At 42.5% G+C, this 10,482-nt stretch overlaps 2 pseudogenes; both read right to left on the bottom strand.

Annotated features, from left to right (window-relative positions):
• Window positions 1-548: 548 nt before the first annotated feature.
• LOC133769572 (phosphatidylinositol N-acetylglucosaminyltransferase subunit C-like) lies at window positions 549-1,724 on the bottom strand (annotated as a pseudogene).
• A 6,992-nt stretch (window positions 1,725-8,716) lies between these two features.
• LOC133770581 (eukaryotic initiation factor 4A-II-like) overlaps window positions 8,717-10,482 on the bottom strand; it is a 35,660-nt pseudogene continuing 33,894 nt past the window's right edge.

Below are 10,482 nucleotides of genomic sequence, written 5' to 3'. Positions count from 1 at the left end.
AGCTTTTTCATCCACAAAATAACACAAAGGACAAGTACTCTCACCACCATGCTTTTGCTTCTGTTTTTCTTTCTTTCTTTCTTTTCTTTTTTTTTTGACAGGCAGAGTGGATAGTGAGAGTGAGAGAGACAGAGAGAAGGGTCTTCCTTTGCCGTTGGTTCACCCTACAATGGCCGCTGCGGCCAGTGCATCTCGCTGATATGAAGCTAGGAGCCAGGTGCTTCTCCTGGTCTCCCATGCGGGTGCAGGGCCCAAGGACTTGGGCCATCCTCCACTGCACTCCCGGGCTATAGCAGAGAGCTGGCCTGGAAGAGGGGCAACCGGGATAGAATCTGGCGCCCCGACCAGGACTAGAACCCGGTGTGCCGGCGCCGCAAGGCGGAGGATTAGCCTGTTAAGCCACGGCGCCGGCCTTTCTGTTTTTCTTTTGACCTCTGTTCTCTTACATCAGTCTGCTGCTTCCAGAATGGCATTCTTCCTTCAAATTTTGTATTTGTTAGAAGGCTAATCTGTTAGCTTGCTTTAACAATATGATAATGGTCCCTGATTTAGCTGGGGAACCTGGACAAGTCTTCTTTGATTTCAGCTTCATCCCAAGACCCGTGAATATTTTCCTTAAAAAGCTGCAGGCAAATGAGGTAGAAAGGGCAGAGACACGAGATAGAAATCAGCAGAAGGGCAAAGAGTATGGCTCCCACAACACTAATGGACAGCAGGCCTCCCAAGGTTGAAAATGCAAAAAGCAGTGTGACCCCCACATAACTGCGGGGAGTTCATGCCTTCAGTTTCTTCTGCAACATGGGCCACAGGGCAAAAATCTGGATGGCAAACGTCACCATGATGAAGGCATTCAGGGACCGGGGAAGGTGTAAGGCTAGGCAGACAGAAGCGAAGATGGCCATGTTCAAGGCCATGTGCTGGACACAATGGCAGCATTGGCACCATAATCAAAGAAGATGAGGTGGCCTAAGAGCATGAAAACGGACATGGCATAGATGGTGTCAGTGCTGACAGATTCTGTAAGGGTCTTTAGCACTGGTGAAAAACCATAAGTGAAAGTAATGAAAACCAGAGCACTCTTCAGGTCAGCTCACCGGGTCCGCCCACTCTTCTTCCGCCCTTCACCTCCATCAATGAGATTGAACAAAACGTACCCAATCAATGAAGAAGCCAGGCCAGTCCCAAAAAGCCAGTGAGGTGCCAGAAGACCCTCATCCATATACCACCAAATAACCACAAAAACACAGACACTGCAGAGCTGCTGTACCACAACACTGGACTCAAATACCACAGCCCAGTATTGGTATTTCCGGGCATAGATATTTTTCCGGAGCTCTTCCAGGAACCTCCGGTCCACGTAGTTATCAGGGAAAGGCTGTTGCTCATATAAGACCTTCTGCCACCTGACCTCTTTGGTGTTAGTTACAGGAAGGGCACACATTATCCTCTCCTTCACTCAGGCCAGTTCAATCTCCCTTGCAGAAGTCCATGTGTTCTTGCTCTTTATGAAGTTTTGAAGTAAGACCTCTCTGGAAATTCCATGCTGTGCTGTGGCTGATACTCTACTGACCTTTCCTTGTTTTCAAAGGCAGCAACCCAGGCTAGGTCTGCAAAGATGAATTTGTTCTCTGAGGCAGGATAACACAGCCAAGTTCCTTATTTCTTCCATGAAGACCACCATAGGTTTTGCTTCGCAAGCCCAACACCCTGTGAGCCCCCCTCACTGCAGCACGGCCCTCAACCCAAGCATCTCACGGCTGCCGGTCCACGGCCCGGAAAAGTGCAAGGCACGCCAGCAGGGTCGGGCTGGACCAGGGTCGGCTAACACACCGTAGCGCAGGGTGTCCCCAGGGGTGCCTCACTCGCCCTCCCGGCCTCCCCTGCCCGCCGCCGCCCCTCAGCCAGCCTTGCGCCAGCAAGGGACGGCAGAGGAGGAGCAGGCCGGGAAATTACAGCCCACGGGGGACCCACCTGCCCACGAGTTCCTAGGGCTGCACGGCCGGGAGAGGGCGGCCGCCTGCCTCTGGTTCCAGGTTTTACTAGAAATGTTCCCAGCTTTTTTCTGCTCAGTATGATGCTGGCTATAGCCTTGTCATATATTGCCTTTATTGTGTTGAGATATGTCCCTTCTATACCCGATTATTTGAAGTGTGTTTTTTTTTTTTAACCATGAAAATATGTTGTATTTTGTCAAATGCTTTCTCTGCATCTATTGGGATAATATGATTTTTCATCTTTCATCTTGTTGATGTACTACATATATTGCTTTGTGTATGTTGATTCATCTATGGGATAAATCGCACTTGAGTGAATGATCTTTTTTGTTGTTGTTTTGTTTTGCTTTTCTTTCTGTTTGTTTTTGGATGATCTTTTTGCTGTGTTGGAGTTGTTTTGCTTGTATTTTGTTGAGTATTTTTACATCAGTGTTCATTAGGGATATAGGTCTCTTTCTGTTTTTATTGTATTTTTTCTCTTTTTACTTCTGAAAACACTAGTGCATGGGACACCAGATTGGTTTCAGTTTTTTTTTTTTTTTGTAGAAGTTAAGTCAATGACCACTTCCCCTTTACAGTCTCCAAAGACCATAGACTGTCATGTTTATGCCTCATCTCCCAAAGTCCATTTGCATCTATCATCATCCCTAGACCACAGTCTTACAAAGACTCCTGTGAAAAACAGTTGCATCAGTTTTAAGACTTAACCCTGTAGCCACAGGGCTTGTATGTAGTAGAAGGACTTTAACCCAGTTATTCAGAAATGTTCTGAGCTTGTATATATATGAGTACTTCAAAAATTCATGGAAAATAGAATTAAAAGACAGGTTAATTTTGGTATAAAATTTTTTGAAATCCATGCATACAAGGGCTCTTCAAAAAGTTAATAGAAAGTGCATATTAGGAATAAACTGTGCACTGGTTTATATGTATATAATATTTATATCTTCTCATTACTGATGGCTGTGCAGTTTCTGCCTAACCTGAATGGACAAGGTAATACAGGGCAGTGAAAAAGAATCCCAGAAGGCTGAAAAATCAAATATACTTCATAGAAAACTCAAGTTCAAATAGAATCAATTCAATGGATACTCAGAAATAAATTGAGCCTCTGAACCACTTGAATACTTTCTGATGTCTATGTGTTGGGGATTTCTTTTTTTGCAGACTTCAGTATCTTGGGAAATAGAATATGGCACAGTTTGAAATGATCATGCAACTTTTTAAAGTGGCTTCCTTCTCCTGAAAGATAAAAATCTCAAGGGCTATTGGTTGACGGAGTTCTCACTGGAAACAGTGTGGCCACTGCATTGGAACCAGAGTTAAGCCTAGGAGGATCGAGCTTCCCTCTTCTTCGATGTCCTTGGAGTTCCTAGAATTCTCTGGGTGTGGTGGTTTGCTGGGAACCATGTAGACTTGCAACAAGGGATGCTAGCACTTAAACATCCTCCCTCAGTAGGCAATGGGATCCCATTGGGGTTAGAGAATGGGCTGTTTCTGAAGTTAGTGCTGGTAGAGATGACTTAAGTTAGTGGTTTCAATCTCTCTACAGCTCCCTCTTTACACCACACATTTAGGGATCAAAGCATTATTTTTTATTAGGATAGATGAAAATATGTATACATAAGTTCATTGATTAGCACAAAGATATGTTCTCTTTGCCCTTCATATAGGTACAAGACTACATTTCTAGTTAGGAGACTGAGGTTTATAACTCATCTGAACATGATTTGGATCTCTAGATGAGAAATATTGAAAATGTATTTTTTACTTTCAGAGTAATGTTTGAAGACAGGCTCCACAGAATTGAGTTGAGAAAGAAGGGCAATGCATTTATTTCAGCAGAAAATTGATTCGGTTGAAAGCATGATATATTGACATCTTAGGTCATAAACATGAGTGGTATTAGGAAGAGTGATTTAATTCTTCTCAAATTAAAAAAAAGTTATTGTGGATATTGGTTGGGTACGTGTGATTAATTCCCTCTATCGCTGCATCAAGCACAATTGATTTTGGCCAGAAATGAAGTAACCACAAATATCCAACTATTTGCCTACAGGAAATAAAGCCACCAAAATATTGCATTTCACTGACCAAGACTGATCAGACATGCTGGCAGTGAATCATTAGAAAATAAATGGTTTCTTTTCCCACTGAAAATGAGTTCTCAAAGGGTGTTTGGCTTGCTGTTCCTGTATAGTGTAGATTGGAGGTATCTCAATTATTCTAGATGATTTCTCTAGCAATGACTAGAGCACCCAACTGACCGTAGCAATGGAGGAGTGCAGCAGCCAAAGGTTTAGTTCAAAATGAGTAAGGTTGAGAAGGTCAAGACACCATCTTGCCCCTGCTTCAGATTGGGCAGTTCTCATTGCCTTGAGGGTAATTATATCAAAGATCCTTTTTTGAGTTCTTACTGTGTGCTGCGTTCATAGTAAGGCACTAGGGAGGTGAAAATGAGTGAGGCATCATCCCAGCCCTTGACTCTAAGCGGTAGCAGACATACACAGTCAGAAATTAGTATTAACTATGCTAGTGATTATATGATGCTTTACATGTGTCTAGCACCATTTGAAGAATTTTGTATATATTGACTAAAATTCAAAGAAATAGGTGGGGAGATACAGAATAGGGAAGTGAAATGAAAACTAAGCAATTGGGGGTTAGAAGATGAGGGAAAACCACAGACTGCAGATAACATGTGGCTAGGGCCTTAATGAGTGAGTAGGAGTTGGCCTCATTGATAGGACGTGGAGTGGGAAGGTAAAGTCTTCAAAACAGAAGGAAGAGCTGAAGCTGTGAACGCATGTGGTAGGTTCATTGTATGTCCAAAATATGTGGTAGGTTCAAGACATAATAGAAATTTCCAATGAGGTGAATGATTGTTGGGAAACTTTCATGTGCAGTGGTGTGCATGGTTTATAACACTGGGACTGATGGACGCAGAGAAGGAAAAAAAATATCCCTCCCATCACCCAATAAAAAAAAATCAAACAGGGATATGTTCTGGGATTCTGAACAACATTTTAGAAACTACGTTTTTCTTCTCATAAAATGAACAGATTTTCAGCTGAGAAGGGCTTTGTTTTTAATGCCTCCATTCCCCACCCCTCAATCAACATTCGTTATATCTTTGTAAGACATTCATTATGCCTTTGTAAGAAGTGGATTTCCTTGAAAATCTGTTTCCACAGTTATATAAACCTGCTTTTTTAAGGCAAATGAACTTCTAGAGGCCAGGGTATTTGAAAAGTGTTCCATTTGTATATTCGTGTGCCTGAAGCTGACTGTGGAATCTTGATATGTGAGACTCACATTAGCGCCTGACAACAGCACAGAGGGTCTGATAATAGATGAAAGAATTTTCCTCTGTGACCTTAACCTCAGAGAGCACACACTCTGGAAACCTCAATTTCCCTTAACTGATTATGAGGGTAGGTCTTGTCATCCAGCAGGTTAAGGCACTGGATCGGACACCTTGATTCCATATTGAAGTGCGTGGGATTGAGTCTCACTTCTGATTCTTTTTTTTTTTTTTTTTTGACGGGCAGAGTGGATAGTGAGAGAGAGAGACAGAGAGAAAGGTCTTCCTTTTGCCATTGGTTCACCCTCCAATGGCCGCTGCGGCTGGTGCACCGTGCTGATCCAGCAGGAGCCAGGTGCTTCTCCTGGTCTCCCATGCGGGTGCAGGGCCCAAGGACTTGGGCCATCCTCCACTGCCTTCCCGGGCCACAGCAGAGAGCTGGCCTGGAAGAGGGGCAACCGGGACAGAATTCGGTGCCCTGACCGGGACTAGAAACTGGTGTGCTGGCGCTGCAGGCGGAGGATTAGCCTATTGAGCTGCGGCGCCGGCCTCACTTGTGATTCTGATAGAACGTTCTGCTAACGCATCCTGGGAGGCAGGAGATGATGACCCAAGTACTTGGGTTCCTGCCATCCATATGGGAAACAGGGGTGTGAACCATGTATTAGGGAGTGAACCAGGGGATGGAAGGTCAGTCTCTCTCTCTCTCTCTCTCTCTCTCTCTCTCTCTTCCTTCCTCCCTTCCTTCCTTCCTTCCTTCCTGCCTCCCTCCCTTTCTCTCTCCCCCCCTCTCATTCTACTTTCAAACAAAGAAATAAGTATGAAAAATATAAATTAACTGACTATGGAATGATCAGCCTAACTTGCTTATAGGTCTAGACATTAATGTCTCTTGGAAATCATTTGTTTTCTTAGTTTGTAAGACATGGTGGATACAGCATGTTAAGGGAATATCTTCTTAAACCACATTTCTTTTTATTTTTTTAAGTAGTGTATTTTAAATTCTATGTTTTAATTCTGAGTGAAGAAATTAAGAAGGTATGAATAATTGGAAAATATCATATTATGGTTGATTTTCTTAATGTTATAGGTTTGTCACTTTTCCATAAATTATCTACAAATTAAATGCAATTCTAATTTAAAATTCCAGCAGTACTTTGAGAACACAAAAATCTTACTTTAAATTTATATGTCAGAATACTAAGTCTGTTCTGAATCGCTAAGTAGATTTTGAAATAAACAAGTACAAGGAGGAAGAGCATATATTACCAGATACGATGAAATATGTCAAATCAATAGCAATGAAATCAGTATGGAGGGGGCCCAGAAGTAGACAACAAAACAGAGTTGAGAGAATATAAAGAGAATTGCTCACGTGAGACCCTGGTATGGGGTTTAAAATAGCACCACATAGCAATGGAACATGATGGACCATTTGGTCAGTGGGGCTAAGGAAATGTGATAGGGAGAAAAATAAAGCTGGACTCCTTATTACCCCCACCTTTAACCCCTGGCAATCACCATTCTATTCCCTGATTCTATGAGTTAGACTTTAAAAATTTGATATGTAGAGGAGATCATATAGTATTTGTCTTTGTATCAGGCTTATTTCACTTAGCATGATGTCCAGTGGGCTCATCTATGTTGCAAATGGCAATGTTTCTTTCTTTTTAATCCAGAATAGCAATTCCCTTCTCTCTTTTTCTCTCTCTCTCTGTGTGGATATACACTCACTGTAGGTGGATTCTATATCTTTGTTATTGTGAATGATATATAGTATAATACACAAGTTGAAAAGCAACCTACAGAACAAGAGAGAATATTTGCAAACTATGTATAGGATAAGGGGTTAATATCCAAAATACATAAGGAATTCACACAACTCAATAGCAATAAACAAATCAACTGATCCAAAAATGAACAAAGGATTTAAAGAGATTTCTCCCAAAGAAATGTTATAAATGACCAACAGGTAGATGAAAGAGTGTTCAATATGACTAATCATCAGAGAAATGCAAATTCAGACTGTAATGAGATGTCACCTCAGACCTATTTGGAAGGTTATTATCAAGCATACAAGGGATAACAGGTGTTGGTCATACTTGAGGGGAAAAGGAAATCCTATGTACTCTTGGTGAGAATGTAAATCCATACAGCTTCTTTTAAAAACAGCATGGAGGCTCTGAGTTAAAGAATATGGTGAATCAAAAGTGATCTACCCACCAAAGGCACAGAGTAATACAGTATTCTTTTTAAACTTAGGTTATTGTACTTGAAGTCCAAGGAAAAATGGAAAATTTTTAATCATATACTTTAACATTTTTTAGTTTCCCACTTTGGACATTTATGAGAGCAATTAGAGACTTCAAAAGATATAGAAGTGCACATAGAATTCTTCATTCAGGTGATAGAATTTTTATGAAAGGGCAGAATAACACTTTATTATTTTCGAAGCTTTTTTATTTTTTCCTGGGCTTTTGCTAAGACAAATATATTGAGCTGCTATCTTAAAAGCTTTTCTTTTTTTAATGTGTAATAATTCTTGGATTTCTTTTCTACCTAACCACAACTCAGAGTTTCTCAAATTATAGGTATATTTGAGTTAATTTTCTTTAAGCAAATGTCTTTAATATTGGCCCACACTGCAGTTCAGGTACCAATTCTCATCCCAGTCACAAGATTTGTTCCTGTTGGCTTAGCATTTCATGAGTTGGAAGAACTTAATACCATCTACAAATTTGGAAATATTGCCTTTCCAGATCTTGTAAAAAATGCCAAATAACATAGAAGTCCATTGCTAATTTTTATCCTCAGAGAACAGTAGGTTTAATGTTCTGCTCTATTAGAGTCTACCACAAAATATTCCTCCTTCTATCCTGCTTGAACTTGTGGTGTATTTTGTTGTTCGTTTATTAAGCCTTTTCCAAGAAACTCTTTAAGATATAGTCATTAGGCCGGTGCTGCGGCTCACTAGGCTAATCCTCCGCCTGCGGCGCTGGTACTCTGGGTTCTAGTCCCGGTCGGGGTGCCGGATTATGTCCCAGTTGCTGCTCTTAAAAACAGTCCAGCTCTCTGCTGTGGCCCGGAAGTGCAGTGGAGGATGGCCCAGGTCCTTGGGCCCTGCACCCGCATGGGAGACCTGGAGGAAGCACCTGGCTCCTGGCTTCGGATTGGCGCAGCGTGCCGGCTGTGGCGGCCATCTGGGGGGTGAACCAACGGAAGGAAGACCTTTCTCTCTGTCTCTCACTGTCTAACTCTGCCTGTCCAAAAAAAAAAAAAAAGATATAGTCATTAAAACTAAGTAAATTCTACTTTGCTTCTTATGGAGCCCATAGGTATATATTCATTCAAAGGGGGATGCACAGTTCATGTTGTGACTGGGGGTTCAACAATAGGGAGCCCTGCATTCAAAACTATCTCACTGCAGGAATTCAATAAGGTTGGCCATAGTCACGGACATTTCCGCCTCTGTAGTATTGTAGAAAGCCTCAATGTCTTGAAGAATTCTCTTGTCTTATTCAATAACAAAGCAAGCCACACCTTTCTTTCAAATCCACCCCCCTCTGCCAATTCTTTGAATACGGTTTTCACGATTGCTGGACAGATAGTAGTTATAACCAAAGACACTTGTACATGAGTCCCATGAGCCAACAAGTCAGCAGTGTTCAGTACCCAGCTTGACTCTCATCGCAATTGTCTGATGATGACATCTCTTTGCTTCTGGTGCATGTCACCATGCCGAGCAGAAACTGGGAAGTCCCTGGCATGCATTGTCTCAGTGATCCAGTCCACTTTGCACCTTGTATTGAGAAAAATGATGGCCTGCAAAATGGGTGTTCTTTCCTACAAGTCACAAAGCTTATCCAACTTCTGTTCCTCTCTTTCAATATTAACGTAGAACTGTTGGATTCTTCCATGGGTCAGTGCTTCCTTCTTCACCAGAATTTGAATTATATCTCTCATGATTTTTTTTTTTTGGTCACTTCTACCACATCGATTGGCTTGAGGCAGAAAGCAGCACATGACCTGAAAACTGGCATTTAATTTAATTTAATTTTAACAATTTATTTGGCAGGTAGAGTTACAGACCTCGAGAGAGAGAGAGAGACAGAGACAGAGACAGAGAGAGACAGAGAGAAAGGTCCTCCCTCTGCTGGTTCACCCAAATGGCTGCTACTGTCAGCACTGCGCCGATCTGAAGCCAGGAGCCAGGTGCTCCTCCTGGTCTCCCATGCGGGTGCAGGGCCCAAGGACCTGGGCCATCCTCCACTGCACTCCCGGGCCACAGCAGAGAGCTGGACTGTTTTTAAGAGGGGCAACCGGCACAGAACTAGCGCCCATATGGGATGCCGGCGCCGCAGGCGGTGGATTAACCAAGTGAGCCATGGTGCCGGCCTGGTATTTAATTTTCAAAAAATCTCACCGGTTTGATCCTTAAATCCTTGGGCCAACATTTCTTCTGCTTAATCCAAAACATTTTGATCCATTTTGGAGAAAGATTATCTTCTGTTTACTATATCAAATACTCTTTCTGGGGTACAAACAACAATATGTGGTGTTTCAGGCTGCAATTTTTGCATTTCATGTCTACTGTTGCACCAATTCAGGCATCACAAGTTGCTCCCATGTAGTCTCCAAGTGCCAGAATCATCTTTTGGATCTTCCATGCCAGGAATGATAGCCTTTTGCTGATTAGCTGAAGGCATCTCAAAACCATAAGCATAGAAATTCTGAAGAAGAGACTGCCTTAAATTCTTATAATCAAAGTTAGCAACAACCTCATTCCAGTTGCTCTTGATGCCATCATTGGTGTCCAGTCCCCCGTGCTGCCATGTCCTCTGTTAGAGTCCACAGAACTGCCAAACAAATCCAAAGAGGCATTCAGTGCCTCACTCTAAAAATATTTTATTTATTCACACAAAAGGCAGAGTCATAGAGAGGGAGAAAGAGACTGAGACAGAGATCTTCCATCTGCTGGTTCACTCCCCAAATGACAACAATGGCTAGGACTGCACCAGGCTGAAAATAGAAGCCAGGAGCTTCTTCCAGGTCTCCCACATGCAAGGTAGGGACCCAAGTATTTGGCCACCTTCTGCCTTCCCAGGCATGTTAGCAAGGAGCTGGATCAGAGTGGGGCTTGGGCAGGAGCCGTGGCTCACTTGGCTAATCCTCCGCCTGTGGCGC

The sequence above is a fragment of the Lepus europaeus genome, chromosome 11 (genome assembly GCF_033115175.1).
Source record: "Lepus europaeus isolate LE1 chromosome 11, mLepTim1.pri, whole genome shotgun sequence".
Taxonomy (NCBI): domain Eukaryota; kingdom Metazoa; phylum Chordata; class Mammalia; order Lagomorpha; family Leporidae; genus Lepus; species Lepus europaeus.
The sequence above is the reverse complement of the archived record's forward strand: the minus strand, read 5'-3'. Positions and strand labels throughout refer to the sequence as shown.